A 16260-nucleotide genomic window follows, 5' to 3' on the forward strand; every position below is an offset into this window, starting at 1 on the left:
CCGAAAGATACATTTGAGTGAGACAGTGATATGAAAAGGAGAATTCCTTGAAGATCCCTCTCCCCCTTTTAATTACAGAGTTTTAATATAACACTGAGGGTAATAAAACCAGATTATTTCACCAATACTCAAGCTGAGCAGGGTTTAGCACAAAACAGCTCTCAGCAAGACCCATGGGATTCAGAAAACTAAGTTGCTGAATGCAAGGGAAGACTGCAGGATCTGGCTCAAAGTGAATTTGTAGAAATAACAGCCTCATCTCTTCAGAGATCATTTAATAATAACACCACCACCGCCTCACTGCTTGAAGGTGGCCAATCTCTGCTTAATAACACTGATGTTCTGGGAGGCAACCTCTGCTGAGCAAGGATTCAAAACCTCCTAATTCTTTGGCACTCACCGCCTCTCTTTCCCCACCACCTCCAAAGAGTTGGGATTAGCCCCCCCACACTCTCTGTACCTGCCCTGCTCCTACTGCTGTCTTTCCACCTAGGCTGCCAACATCTAACCTTGCAGACAGGACCAACGACTAACATACCAGTTTGCAAACACAACCAGACTTGCAGCTCTTCCCACAGGCATTTACCAATGTATTTTAGGAAATGGCTTGCACAGATGGCAGCAGGTTGCTGGAAAGCCGTTTAATCCTCCTCCATGTGCTTTGGAGACAGCATTATTCTTAGATTGCGCAGCATTGCCTTGATCTGTTGTACCAAACTACAGATATATCAGCCTTGGTATTATTAGATACTGGCAGTTTGCTCAACAATAACAACAACAAAAAAAAAAAACAAAAAAAAACAACCACACAAAAAAAAAACACCATCAAACAAGGGCACTTTTCCTAAGCATTGGTCAGTATGAGTGTGCACCCCTTATCAGGAACACCAGCAGAAAAGCTCTGGGACGACCGAGCAGGGATTGCACCAAAATGGCAAGGGTTGGCCTGCAGTGATCTCTTCCAGACACACTCCCATAGAAAGCAAAGAACACAATGGCCACTCAAGTAATGATGATCATATGGCTGCAGCTCATGGCTGGCCCTGCAGTAAAGTGCCACTGCTCATCTAGGGACAAGCTCCATGGGACAATCCCCATTCTGCCATCACCCTAGCTGGTTTGGGAATAACATAAGCTTCATCCGCTCCCTGAATCACCTAAAATCTACTTGCAGGCCATTAGCTGAACCTCAGTAAGGGACTGGACTTCCCCTGCAACAGAAGCACCTACAATCCTCCAAAGGTCAATTTCTTCCACTGCTTGGACAACATGCAACCTGGTTAGCAATACTGTTGCTACCCAGGAATGTGTCTCAACACTCAAAACCAGAAGGAGCCGATAGCAAGATACTGATGCCCTTTCAAGTTACACTGCATCTCTTCCTCCGGGGGATTCAACCTGCACTGTACAAGTCTACAAAATCACCCATAAAACAACCCCCACCCCCCAAAAAAATCTCCTTCCAAGCAAGACATTTACCACAAAGCCTCCTTTAACAACCTGAATTCAGAAACACATAATAAGCACTGGAGATGGGTCAGGAAAAGGACAGGAGCACAATATTTTAAAGAGTGGGTTAAGTACAGTTGAGATAAGTACAGTATATTCAACACTGCAAAAAACATATTTCTTCCAAGAGGATCCTTAAGACAGCTACCTGAGATGTTACACCTGGGCAGAGCCACCTGCGGCAGTCTGCCTTGAAAAGATGAGATGGTCAGAAACCAACAGCATGAGGAAGCAGTTATGACAGAATAGGATGTCATAGCACAAACCCTGGACATCTCCTAAATGCCATCTGGAAACAGCCATTTTTTATTTTTTTAATTTAACAAAAAAGCCTTCCTGCCCTAAAAGTCAGAGGAACCAACACAGACAAAGGCATGCACTAGGCACTCAAATGACTCAAACGATCTAGCTAGAAGGGTATATTCATATGACAGCACATCTGGTTAAACTTCTTCTCCAAAAAACTTTTGCAAATTTTAATGTAATTACAGAACAAAAATTTCTAAGAGAAGATAAAAGGAAAAACAGAGCAAAGGCTAAATTGAAAGCACTACTTTAGAAGAAGCCGTTCCCTCTCCAGAGTCAGGCTGTTTCCCATCACTGCCCATACTTGGTGTGGCATCCATTGTTGGCCGAGGGTTTAGGTCAGGGCCCATATATTGGGCTGATTTTGTCAGCTTGTAACTGGGAAAAAAAAATGCACATAATTTTAAGTAAGATAAGCCACATATTTTCAAAAATGCCAAAACCTCAAGGTACAGTCATATTTCTATCAAAGGTGCAACTAACATGTGCCAACATACCAGCAGCACGTTTGATCAACCTGACTCAAGTGCCAGAAAGAGTGACAAAGGATCCTTCTTCTGCCACAACTTCACTGGTATTGCTATCATGACAGACTTGATCAAAAGTAGGTATCACACTGCAGTTATAATTACAATTTTCAGGACTAGCATGTTTCTGCCCCACAGACTTTCAATGCAATTTAAGATGCCACAGGAACAATTTTCCTAACTAATCCCACCTTTGAAGGTGTTCAAGTTATGGAGAAGCCAAACTTCTGATTATTTTTAGTGGAGCAACCAGCCCTGATGGGTATGCAGCCACAAACTGAAGGTCTGAGGGACTCTGCTAACTCTGAAGGAAAAGATATCAGATCCTTTCCTGAATTGTCTGCAGCCACTGGAGTTTTCTGCTCAAGGCTCGCCTCCATGTGCTGGTCCAAGAGCTGTAGTGCCCCTGGAACTGGCTTGCAGGCAGACCTGGCACTCTGAATTCACAGGCAGCAGTGCCATCAAAAGGATAAGAAAAAAGAGCATCTCCTTTATAGCTCAGAAATGCTCCACATAAAGAAAACACAAAAGAGAAACCCCCACCACACCAACCAACCAACCAAACAGGCTGGCTTCTAGATTACCTAGGCAGCATCCAGAAAGCTGGCTTGAATACCCTAGTGATGTGTCACTGGTAACCAATCATCTTCTGCAATTTCCTGCTTTCTTAGCTATTGAGTCAAAAGAGCATTTCACTTTGGGCTAACAACGTGACATTGACATCTGCAGTAAGATCGTCTTGTTACATAGCTGGCAGTCACAAATCTAAACACTGCCACCCAGTACCTCTGCTTGCGTGTGGTACCTCAAGCTCATCTCCTGCTGCAACACTTGCTCTTTATTGGAAGCTTCTTGCATTTTTCTGCTGGCAGTCTTTAAGACATAGCCAGGACACAAAGATTAATCTCATCATTTGATTTTTTTTATTATTAATTATCTCCTGATAAGCAGTTTTACCCCCAGCTCCTTTCATAAGATTAGTTATTGCCCAGCCCTGCCCTTAATTCATCACATCAAATGTGATTTCTCATATCACGTTCTGACAAGTTGAAGATAAATTCACAAACGAGTACTGCCTCACTGCACATCTGCTAAGCTTGAGGACAGCAATCAAGATGGAGAACTGACAGTCTGACTTGAAATTAGCTCCAGAGTTAGCCCATTGTCACAGGAAGGAATTCTGTGCTACAGGAAGAGATGCTCACATAAACTGGCTGTGCTGAGCCCCTTGTAATGGCACTGGTGAAACGATGAGGTAAAGTGCAACCTCCTGATCTCTGAGGAGAGAAAGTCCTCTTCTTTATCTTTCCACTGCCTTGCTTCAGAGCCCAAAAGAGTGCTGCTTCAACTATCACCTTGCTATGCTTCAAAGTGACACTGAACCCTCACTCTGGTGACAAAAGAGGAATTTGCCAGCAGGGATTATAATGCAAGCAGCAATGGCCACAAACAACCTAATTTTCCCAAGAGACAGGCCGTGTATGTTTTTTGTTGTTCAGAGCCATCTGTGAGGAACTGGATATTTGCAAATAAAAGGAGATTAGGACAAGGCATTAATCCAGCGTCTGCTGCTCATTCATGCTGTCCCCTGAAAGAGAGCCCAGATACAACATTTAAGTAATAATGCTCAGTTCTGAGCTGCTAGTAAATTAAAAAATTAAGATGATAATTAACAAACACAAAAAGTTAGGATATTGTTTTTTATAAAAGGCCTCAGGAAGACCATAAGACATGGAGCTGTTAAGGAAAGACCAAGATTCCCTTTAGGGAAGGGCAGCTCACCCTCTCTTTTGCCCATCTGTGCACTAACCACCAGCAGAGAAGGCATGATTTGGCCAGGAACAGGGTGGAAACAAAAATAGCAGTATCTTATCCAGAAACCCTTGCTTTTAGGAGGCATAACTTTTTGAACCCTACTACAGCAAAAAATGGCATCCACAGCTTTTACAAAAAGCTCTGCTCTATGTACCACAATATGAGAAAGCAAGGGCATCAACCAGCAAGCTCACTACTTTTTATAGGCGTTTTCTTAATATCCACAGTAACTATGCAGCTGTCAGTGCTGCTTTTCTGAAAGAAAAAAAGAAAGAAAGAAAGAAGGAAGAAAAAAAAAAAGGCAAAAAAGCAGCTTGAGGAAAAACATCCAGTTCAGTAACACAGATGAAAAGCATTTCATCTCTAGGTATTGTCTGTTATTCTACTAGCAGCCACTTTTCACAGAAGATTTTGCTTGACAGAGCTGATAGGCACTCACCGCTGCTCAGATCTGGGGGTTGATACCTTTCAGATGTAGCTGGTGCATTTGGTGTTCAAAGGCATCAAACACGTGGCACCACCTGCATCCTCTGCCTTGGGAAATCGAGAGCACGTTTCACATTGCAAACACTGACTGTCGACCAGTGCCATCTGATTCTTTCTATTCAGTGTTTTTTCAGCTTAATTTTGTTTACTTAGATGAGAAAAAAAGACGGTTCACGAGAGGCACTTCTCACAGCCTGCTTAAAGCATTGATGAGTTGACATACATTTTCATCAACCCAGGTCTCATCGCTTTATCTTGTGTTGCACTTCTTTAGCACATAGCAACAACCTAGCTCAGTAAGTGCTGCCTCACAGTGCTTCGTGGATCCCTGTTCACAGCACCCCTGCAACCTGGACTAATTCCACCTTACTAATACAGGAACACCTTATGCTCAGCAAACCAAACTTCCCTGCAACCAGCATTCATTTCACTAACATCTTGGAAAACACAAGTTTGTTTTTCAGGTGAAAATTCAGTTCAGATTTCAGGCAAAAACCTGGAGAGTTGGGAAGGACACTCAGGTAGCACCTCAGAGAAAAAAAAAAATGCTCTTTACTAATTTCTGTAGGAGACTTGAAGGGGTTTTAAGAACACGAGTTTCAAGTATCTGGAAGAGCTGATAGCTGGTGTCATCAGCCCCATCACTCCATACTCACCAGGGGTAAGGGGACAGAGACCCAGCATAATAGGGTGACTGCAGCTGATGAAACATGGTGGGGAGACAACATGATAGCCATAGAAGAAACTTGGGACAAGGGATAGTTCTGACCAAGTGACCCCCTTTTTCCAAGAGGTGTCTCACAGACACATATATGACAGGCTTCCCCGCAAGCCAAGGGGGCTGTCCACTGTCAAGCCAGGCACTGAGGACACATGTCACTACCCACCCTTATCCCAGGAACCATTTTGGCCCACCATCACTCAGCTCTACTCCTCCTCTATGATCTTCAATTACAGTCCCCAGCTCCAGCCCTCCTGGCCTCCATAATCCAGCCATGATCTCCCTTCTAGAAGGGCAGCACTTCTTTCTTTTCCCCAGACCCATCCCCCAGCTGAAAAACCCTTTAATTCCCATTCACAACCAAGTCCAAACAGTGTAACTGCCACACTGGATGGGGCTTTGAGCAATCTGGTCCAGTGGAAGGTGTCCCTGCCCATGGCAGGGGGTTGGAACTAGATGATCTTTAAGATCACTTCCAACCCAAACCATTCTATCATTCTATGTCAGCACTCAAAGAAAAGTAATTATCTACAACAGAGCACATCTCTCATAGATAAAAAGACTGCAAGGAGGTAAACTTACTCCAACAGAGTATGACCACCTCCTCTGAGATAGAGTTGATTGCAATTCCTGGAGAAGCTGTCCTTAAGACATAACAGCCATTTATCACCTCCCTCTTCAAGTGTTGGTGAAACCAGCCCAAGTATCACTCAACAGAAGCAGTCTTTTAGCATCCAAGTAACATTAAACCCACCCCTGCGTTGTCATGTCATTAGCTTAAATCAGTTTTACAGCCAGTTCCTCGATCAATAAAATGCAGAAACATGACTGCAAAAAGGAATTAGCATCTGTAATCCCATGATTACATAAATCCCTTTGGTCAATCAGTTATTAATGGCTGTTATATTTATTGGGGTTTATAGCAGGCCTACAAACCTAAGCCATTAGAAGTAGGCACCAAAGAAGGCACTGTAAAAACAGCTATTTCATTACTTACTTTTCACAGCAAGTGCTGACAGAATACAAATCTGGCTTGCTCTTCCTCCTGTTAGCAAGCCTACTAATGAGCTTGCCAATTAAGAGCCAATCTGAAGACCTTGGAGGGGAAGCTGTCAAGAACATGAACTCCCATGCCTCTGAGGAGCAGCTGCAGGACTCATGACTACAGCCATAGCCAATACTTCTCACTGACACCACCCACTGACCCCTTTATCTCCCACAGCTCATTCTTCTCACCTAGGGAATACTAACACTTGTCACACATGCATATTATGTCTTCTAAGGCACGGACATTGAAAATAAACACACACCAAAGAGCAATAAAACCTCCCTTGTTTCTCAGTATTTTAGAGGCCTTACTGGAACGTGCACAAGCTTTAAAGTAATAATAAGAAAAGAGTCACTAATTACATACTATCATGTCTACCTAATTATTTTGGGATACATTTTGTATTTTTGGATGTGTTTCTATTTAAGGAATCAAGGCCAGTTTAGATAAGAGAATCTGAGCTCCTAACTCCCTTTGGATATTTTTGTGCATGTTCCTCCCCTCACGAGCAATCAACTTAACGTAGTTTAGGAAAGGGAAGGCAAAATCATAAATACTACATCAGGCAAAAATCTCCTGTAACAAAAGCTTTATGGCTTTCAGTGCATCTAGCACCACAGACACATTCAAACTGATGCCAGCCACAGTACACACCACTGCGACAAATGGACAGGGCGCAAGCATAGAAGGGCCACAAGAATCTGTCACAGCAGTCAAATCTTTAAGCAGCTATTTCCAGTACAGCCATCTGACTACCTTGCCCTGTCATGTAAGCAGACAGTTTCTTTTCAGAATGACTCCACACCTCATTTCTTTGCTCTTTTCTTCCTGTCCAGTCATTCAGCAGGTAACTAACAGTGGCATTTCCAACAGAGAACTGCAACCAACACACTTCACCCCTGAAGAACCCCAGAGGCTGCACACAGAAGTTAAATTTTATTGCAATGCTCATGTCCAGGGGACTGTCAGGGGAGAACAAGAACTGGGCTCCTGGTCTAGGTTTTCTTCCAGATTTATTAATCTCCCATTTATTTCATCACACCACAAAATCTAGAAATAACCCTTAGCAGAAAGCTCTGTTACCAAAATAAAGCCTCTAACAAATGTTAGCCATAGTTGCTCTGAAACTGTATCATTGTGCTGAAACTAATTATGAGAAAACTGTAGCTTAATGAAAGTTTGCTTTAATATGACTTACGTTATTCATAAGTTTGCTTTGGACAGCTTCCAAGTTTTTTAAATTAAATATTAGCAGTCTGTTAGCCTATCAAACAAACCTAAGAATGTCAAGTTAGTATTTTAATAGCATTTTTTCTTCTCCTCCCAGCCTAGGTTTGGCTTCCTAATTGACTTGCTGCTTTAAAGTCAGTAAACTCAAAAGTCTGAGGAGATGTCACACTTTAATGGTTTAGGAGTATGCACTTTGGGTGATTGATGGATCAAACGTGTGCTGAGGAATGCTGCAATGTTTCTTTCATCATTTCTGCTTCTTACAGGGCTGAGAACTGGACTATCTCTAAACCTCTTTGCTGCTAGCAACAATAATAAAATTATCTCATTCATTATAAATGTAAAATCCATCTTCATGTCCTGAAGGGATGTTATTGAACTGACATTACTGCACGAGCACTGACAAAGGTATACATGCAAATTTAGCACTTAGGATGCTGTTGAATACATGCAGCAGGCATGCTGGGTTCTCTCTGGCTCATTACACTTCTTTCTGGTTATTGCCAGCCCCAACCTGCTTGGCGAATGAGATATGGAAGAGCTGCATAGATACAGCAGTGACAGGTCCTTCAAAAATGTAGGCAAAAAATGGGATAACATTCACAGATGAATGAAAAAGTCTGATGCATCAATTAAGGATTGCACATCTGACAAAAGGCACAAACGTAGATGGAGAGCCCTTATAAAGCAATATTTAATATTTTTTAGACTGCTTTTCAACTATAATTATTTACTTCCAGTGCTGCCTAATCAAGTAAACGACTGCAATGTTTCTGATGTCAAGATGAGGGTCGAAAGGTAGGAAACATTTCAAAATAATACATACGCTCTCCAAACTGTCTAATAATAATAGGCTATGCATAGGCTCATGTGCCTATACCAAATTTGCTAGTTCAAGAACAGTATTTCTGACTGTAGGCCCTGCCAGTGGGATGTGAAAGTCAGGTTCTCTATAGCACTGACATCACATTTGTTAGAGGCTTTACATATAAAGCTTACCTAACAAATCCACTGATGATGCACAAGCCAGAATAAAAGCCTTCTTCTCCAGAGCAGGGAGATTCTCCCAGATTAAAAGGCAAGCAGAAAAGGCACTGAAACTCACTGAGGTCAGGTAAGGGGCTGACACAAGTATACACACCTTTAGGGCAAATCTGCCCAGTGGCTCCCAGAAAGAGAGGACTGCAAGAAACCCTTGGAATGCAGAGTCTAACACAGAGAAACATAATAATCAGAGGAAGAATGGGGCAGGAGGGATCAAGAGCACTTCCAGTACCCTTGGGGCCTAAAATAGTAGAGGATTTGTTAAATCCCAGGGAGTGGCCTTGGCTGTATTGGGCAAAGAAGGATTAAAGCAAAGCCCTGGTGGTGCTGGTAAGTCTGGAGGGGGTGGTAGTCCCCTTCCTTTCCCCAGATGTGGGGAACACAACTTATGGTGACAAGCAGGTACCCCAAACACGTTCATGCTACCACTAGGAGCTGCCAGCATGTGCCAACCAGAGAGGGTTTCAGCAACTTGCATTTTGGTTACTGCATAAGTATCTGTTATTGGTGTTGGCTGGGCATCTGTCTTTGCTCTTCACCCCCACAGCTCCTTCAAAGTCCCCTGCAGGCCTAAAAGGAGACATTGGGTGCTTTATTCTATAAAGACCATCCTCATATTAGGATATGAAAGAATGCATGCCTCAAACATGCATTCTTTCATATCCTGATAATTGTTTTTGCATATCACCCATGGCAAAAAAAAGAAGGAAAATGTGCTGTGTTACATCCAGTCTTGTGCTGTATCTGTCCTATGTATCAGTGGCAAGGTGAAATCACAGGTGCCAGCTGTCATTTTTTGTCTGCTTTCCTCACTTCTAACTTTTGCCATCTGTCTTGCATAGCTTTGAATTTTAGACATCTCTCGGACTGCGCATTTATCCTCACTGTAATAAGAAGTCAGCAACACTGAATCCCCGCCTTGCTCTATAGGGGCAGAGAAAACTAAGCAGTGGTAATACAAGTATTGCCTGAATAGGTAGGTACATGCTTCAACTTTTGCTTTAGTAAGGAATCAACATCAGAGCCACCCAAAAGCATAGTATTTCCTCTTATTTTTGGGTGGGGAGATCGATTCCATCTGTGTCCACACTGAAGTACTGATGACATTTCACAGGACAGCCTGCAAGTACAGCAGGAATTCAGTCACATCCAAGGAGAGCTTTGATGGCTCACCCTAGCCAGGGCCATTTGCAAGACAGTCATGCAGTCCTTTGTTCCTCATCTCTTTTCTTCAAACCTTCCTGTTATTGTGTCCCTTCCCCCTCCCATCCTCTGGCAGGGATGCTGAATGCTGATGAGACAATACTTGATCCATCTTCAAGCACTTATTTTCAGGCAATTAACTTGGCATCATAGAAGCACTTAAGAAACCTAGCTTTCCGGAGTGGGAGACAACTGACTAAAAAGCTAAGCAAGGTAGTAAATTATTGTCAAATGACTAAAAGAGAACAGGAAGGGGGAAATATAAAGAGAAGCTAAATTGATAGAAGACATTTGCCGGTGTCAGACCAAATCTGAGATCTGACAAAAAGCTAATCTAACAGTTTGAGCAACCATTAGCATGAGTTCAATACTGGCCACTACCGTTTGTGTCTATAACAATTGAGCTTTGCCATTCAATGGTGGATGCTTTCTTTTCTAACATCTGATTGTATGTCACCAATTCATCCTTTAAATAATTAGCCAAGGCAAACCATCCATAGGTTTAGCTGGTCAGAAAGACTTTGAACATTAATGTACGCTATCAGTGGTCTTTCATCACTATGCTATAATACTTCTTTTCTACTTCTAGAGGCAATAGTTTACACATTATCAACACTGTACTTATTTATGGGGTCTTAAATTCAATACAGGGGAGCAGCACCAGATTCAGTAAACCAGAGATTCCTGGTCTTCCCTGTGGCAGTATTTTCCTGTCCCCAAAATGACACTTCAAAGATGCATTTGCATTTCTTCCCCCCAGTGCCAACATCAGGGCTGTCTGTAGCACTCAGGAACCCACAAGAAAAGCCAGTCTGGTACTGCCCAAGTAGTTCCTTACTGCTGGGCACCTGGGTCTTCCCTCCCATTCCCTACTCGGATTTGGCAAGCATGGGGATTTTTTGGAGATCAGAAGCATGTTAATTTTGCAGGCACAGCTTCAGATCTGAAGTGAATAAATAAATATCAGTCTTTCCACACATAGCTTACAGCTACTTCCAACATTTTTCAGTGGATCTCACTGCAGACACGGCCATAAGAAATTTACAGACACTTTCATCGTAAATTGCCCTTTAAGTGGGCAAAAAAGAAAAAAAAATAATTCTTCAACTTGCAATTTATCCTACTGGCCTCCTCACCTTGTACTGCTGCTGTCAGCAAGTAGAGCTGTAGCTCCAGGACATCAGTGCAGCACTCTGTAGGCATACGTACTTTCAGAAAAAAGGAAGAAGAAGGTAGGGACAGACAGAGAAGTAAAGAAATTACCTCATTCCCCATGTCTTCAAAACCTACAAGATTGTTTCTTTTGCCTCAATGAATTGACAAAGCTATTTAAAACCAGTGTATGAAAGCCCACAAGGTGCATATAGAAGAAACCTTCAATCCTCTATTCACTAACTCACACAAAGCAGGGATCCCAAATGCCCAGTAAGCTTAGAGTTGTAATTTATGACTTATTCACATTAACTATTCTGTGTTATAAATCAAGCTCTCCATGTTCTAATACTTTATAGAAATACATCAACTCATGCACAACAGCAACTTACTTGCATACATTTACATAATTCCTTCAAACAAAATGTATATAGGAAAAAAAATAAAACCATGCAACACTGCAATCCTTTCAGAAAAGGAGTTTAAATGCAGCAAACCCCAAAATAAAGGCAGGCAGTACTCTTAAGAGAAAATACTTTTAAGGCAGAAGGTCCAAGTTGGGAATACAGCAGTTCCAAGGCACAAGGGCAAACTGCAAGCCACACCCTTTATGTATTGTAACATACAACAAACCCAGAGTTAGGCACATAAGAGATGAAGTCCAAGCCAAACAGTCCTCCTTTCCCAACCTGGTTGTTTTCTTTCTACAAATAAACACCCTACTGCCACCTGATACGAGCTGGTATCACTTCAGAGATACAAGCACAAATTCTGAAGAAGTACCTGGGTTAGCTGTTTTCACTGAGAAATTAACTTTTAGGGGTAAATATTATTGGCTGCATGCTAAGCAGCTAAATAGTATTCAGGAGAAATTATTACACGTTTCCCTCTAACACCACCAGCCCCATCATGCACACCTGTATGAACTGGCCTTCAAGGATACCAAGTCATGACATGGATCATCCATTGCCTAGCCCAGAGCATTAGGATAGGACAGCAATTTAGCCATAGCCCTTCACACACTCTCCCAGACTTCAGCAATCCAAGAACCTGAAATTAAGCAACACAAAGTTCTGCAAGCAGACCCTTGCAAAACTAACAGTTTTCATTAGCACTAATCCAGCTGCAAAAATATTTATCAATGCTCCATTAATGTCAAATGAGCCCTGCAAGCAGGTTTTGTTAAGAGATCATGAGATACTTGAAAGGTAGGGTAGTTTTTTTTCCTCTCCTGTTTTGGTTTTCTTGGTCCTTCTGTCCTCCCCTTAAGTACAAAAGCTGGTAGCAATTTGCAACAATTTACAAGGTACGCACATACTTACGTGCCCGTGCTCACACACAAACCATAGAAGTCAGTGAGTCTCCTTCACCCACCACAAGAATCTCGACTTGATCCTTTATGGTCAAAATGGGATATTTGCTGACTAATCCTAATGAAAGCCTCAAGCAAAATATTTTATACAGGCAGATGTTTCTCCAGAAAGGACACAGCAGTCATTATATACAAAAACAGAATCAAGTTCGGAAACGTTTAAATCTCCCTGCCCTGGAGTCCCAAGTAGTACCCACCTACAGACTAGATCCCCTCTGTGTACCAAGTCTACTTTGCCATTGCCCCAGACAGGAAGCAAGGTATTTCAGGCCCATTCTTTAGCTCTTAGGGACTCACATAAGGCCCCATTCAGGAAAGCATCATGAATGTCACAAGGTGAGCTACCTTACATAATTCAAGCCTCCAAACTCCCCTACCTACATGAACTAAAAAGGACAGAGCTCTCTGCTTCTTATCATGGGCTCCCTGCAGGGCAAACCAAGCATTTCCTCACCTTTCTTCGAGACAAATGGATCACATAAAGCCTCTGTTCACACCTCTCTCTCCTCCACTCTCACATACATCATGGTGCTGGATGCACCAGCACCACAGTCTGTTCTTACCTATGTGATATTCAAACATGTTTTACCGAGAAGAAAAAACATGCACCTTCACCCCGTTCATTTGGGGTTTCTACCTTCTCAGAGATGCATTTTGCCAAGGAGCAGACTTAAGTCACCCACCCAACAGGAAGAAAGACTTTGCTAGGGAAACCAAACAAAATGGAGCAGAAGATGGCAGTCGCACATGGACTTAAACCCACAAAGCCTCAGAGCAGGACTGAAAACACCATTTGTCTTCAACACAGGCTTTGTAGTCCTCATGAGCCCAAGAAGAATGGATTTCAGCATGTTAAGACCCTAACAGAATACCAAAAGAAATGGCATGCCATGTGTGGTACTATGATCTTCTGGTTTACCAGAGGATTTTGCAAACTGTCCCAACCCTTTCATGGCAGATTTATGAAGATTATAATGGACATCTACACTCTGTTGGGAATTTTCAAGTCTCTCAACCTGCAAAGACAGACTCATAGGCTTTACAAGTACTGCCAACTGGCCTCCCTAGCTTTTAAATTTCATGAGCCCTGAAATGAACAACTAACTCATGAAGATTATAAAACATATCATTTTGCTAAAGCAGTTTGTCAGCTCAATAAAACCTGAAACAAAGGGCTCATGGAGTATTTAAATTTCCATTGGAGGTGATGCTTGCAGAGTTTACAAGGTGTATCGACAAGCTCAGACCTAGACACATTTTGTAGTCTCAGATTTGCAGAGGTTAGGAAGAGCCCATCATGACCAGCACAGAGTTTATAGCCTGCAAAACTTACAACATCAGCAGGGAAACCAAACAAAAAATCCCTAAACTATGAAGTTTGTGTATTGCTTCTGTAATGACAGGGGACCTCAAACTCACCAAAGAACATTCTGAGCTGATACACAAACAGAAGATAGGGCCTTTGCCTTCTCCTTAGATGGTGCAACCCAGCACTTTGCAAACTCTGGCACCCAACCCCTAAAAGTAGTTTCCATGTACTCTTGCTCAATGAGAAAAACAGCAGTAGATTAATGTACACTTAAATAGACCTGGGCCTCTTGTGACTATTAGAAGACATTTTACATATAAAAGAAACTTTCCTGAAAAGGGCTTCAAAACCTCCATCAGAGCAGCACTCTCTTTTCCCCAGGCTATTGCCTTGGTCAAGAAAGAAACACGTCATACCTTCAAGGGAAAGCCTTCTAATTCCAGTCTCCTTCCTCCAGGAATTGGGGGCAGTGAAAGAAAATTCAAATTGTTTTGTGGTTTTCCTGCAAAGTTTTAATGGCTTCCTCCAGGTTGTCCACTCGGTATATAATACTCAGAGCTACCCAGGTGAAATTCCCAAGAGTTCAACAGGATTTATAATTGCATTGCTAAAATGGTTGGTTCTGCTTAAAGGGCCCATGCCAAAAGCAAGTTAGAGGTTTTCTGATTAAAGATATTTCAATCGGTAGATAGAAATTTAGAGATTAAAAGGCAAAGTGAGGAAGTACACAGCATTTCCACATACTGTGGCTAGTTAGCGTCTAAATGAACACCTGGGCACAATATAGGGTTTAATTTTTAATATCCTCACTGTCATGCTTCTCAAGAGTTTTCAAAATACCACCTATACATCTTTGTGGAACAGGCAGGCTGGGGTGACTCACATCTTTGTAAACACACATTTTAAGAGACCATGATTCAACATAGCTCAAATGTGTCAAAGGAAGAAAGAAATAGACTACTATCTAATGAAGTTCAAATAAGGAAAGCATTTAATTATGCATACTTCTTCAATGGTTTGGACACTGCTTTTAAAGAAAAAAAAAAAGGGTCATAACTCAGAAGTTATTTACTCTTAATGAAAAACCACAATTGTTGAAGCTGTTTCCAATATGTTTAAATAAAAGAAGATGAGCTGAGATTTTTCCCTTCAAGAATAACACTCAGGAAATTACATCCCATGCAACCCTTCCCCCTCATCTTTTTGTCAGCAAATCCTATAAACCTACAAAATGCCAGGAATTAAAGCTAAGGTTGGCAATCTGTCATTGACATATGTTCCTGCCGTTTCCCCCCACACACACACCAAGTCCTGAGATCAGACTACAGTTTTAGCCTTAGTGTGGAATTTCTTGGCACCAGTTAGTATTTGGTGACTTTCGCTCTCCCTCTTCCTTTTTTTCCCCTTCCCCTACTCTAACCAACAGCCACAAGCCAATTTTTCAGGAACCCTTGGGGAAAAAAATAACATGACCCAACTTGCAGGAACTTGGAAGCACTCTGCTCACGTAACATCATGCTCTGAAGCAACACCATCAGCTTCCAGCACGACACCAGGCAGCCCCATGATTCACTGCCATGACAGAATAGTTTCTTCCCTTTGGGAAGCCCTCAGCTCAAGCTATTCAAGCATTATTTACAGTTTCAAGTGTTGCTTTATTTATGGCTTAAATTCTCCCTGTTGAAAAGACAGAGAGACTGAGTAACTTATTAGGAATGTTCCTGGGAAATGGGAGAAAGGGGGAAAATGAGATCATTCATAACTCCAGAAACATTTACAGCTTTTATGCAAAATTTAAAATTGGAGCATCATCCAAAAAAAAAAAAAAAAAAAAAATCAAACCCAACTGAAACAACCTTAAACTGGTAGTTTGCCAAGCTACAGGTGGGTTTTGTAAGGAGGGAGACGATTCCAGCTTTCTTGTTTGGAGAAAAGAGGAAAGCATGACTTCTGGGAAGATTAAATACTTGAAGTAGATATATTTACACAATATGTGGGAAGTGTGAACAGATGCTACCTAGGAGGCCTCTCTCATGACAGCATCTCCAGAACACAAGAGGGTTTTTCATTTAGATTCTGTTTGTATGAGGTTTTGGTTGGTATTTTTTTCACAAGAAATAAAAATATTTTTTAAAAGCTGATTTGCAGTCAGAAATATTGGCTTTTAAGGCTTTCCAAATACATCCATTAAAACTTTCTTGGAAAATTAATTGAAATAATCAGTATTGTTTTCTTACCTGTAAATTTCCAATACTGACTGACTTGTTTTGAGTATTGAACTTAAAACCACTGGGTGCCATTTCAAGCAGTGGTAAATACAACTGCTCTCACTGACATCTATCTCAGTTACAGGTGCTCCCCATTGCTGCAAACTCAGTCCAAACACTGGCCTGCAATTTTGCCTGCAGCAGAGGTTTTCAAATCAATGGTAGGGAGATCATTTCTTGCAAAGATACCCTAGGATAGGAAAGGCATGATGAGACTCACATGAGACCAGAAGGGCAATAAAATAACTGGAAGAATTAGTAAGAACAAACA

At 41.8% G+C, this 16260-nt stretch overlaps 2 long non-coding RNA genes across 2 annotated transcripts in view; both read right to left on the reverse strand.

The window, feature by feature from the left end:
- Positions 1-16260, reverse strand: part of LOC130600069 (uncharacterized) — a 176111-nt gene that overhangs the window by 27295 nt on the left and 132556 nt on the right. The gene's annotated exons all lie outside the window — the stretch shown is intronic.
- On the reverse strand, positions 3660-6047 carry LOC130600070 (uncharacterized). The gene is made up of 3 exons (XR_008972361.1): positions 5947-6047; positions 4597-4691; positions 3660-3930 (listed from the first exon to the last, which is right to left on the reverse strand). It is a non-coding gene; the product is annotated as an uncharacterized LOC130600070 (long non-coding RNA).

The sequence above is a fragment of the Pezoporus wallicus genome, unplaced genomic scaffold (genome assembly GCF_028554395.1).
Source record: "Pezoporus wallicus isolate ANWC-B61680 ecotype Strahan unplaced genomic scaffold, APGP_CSIRO_Pwel_v1 contig_2439, whole genome shotgun sequence".
NCBI lineage: Eukaryota > Metazoa > Chordata > Aves > Psittaciformes > Psittacidae > Pezoporus > Pezoporus wallicus.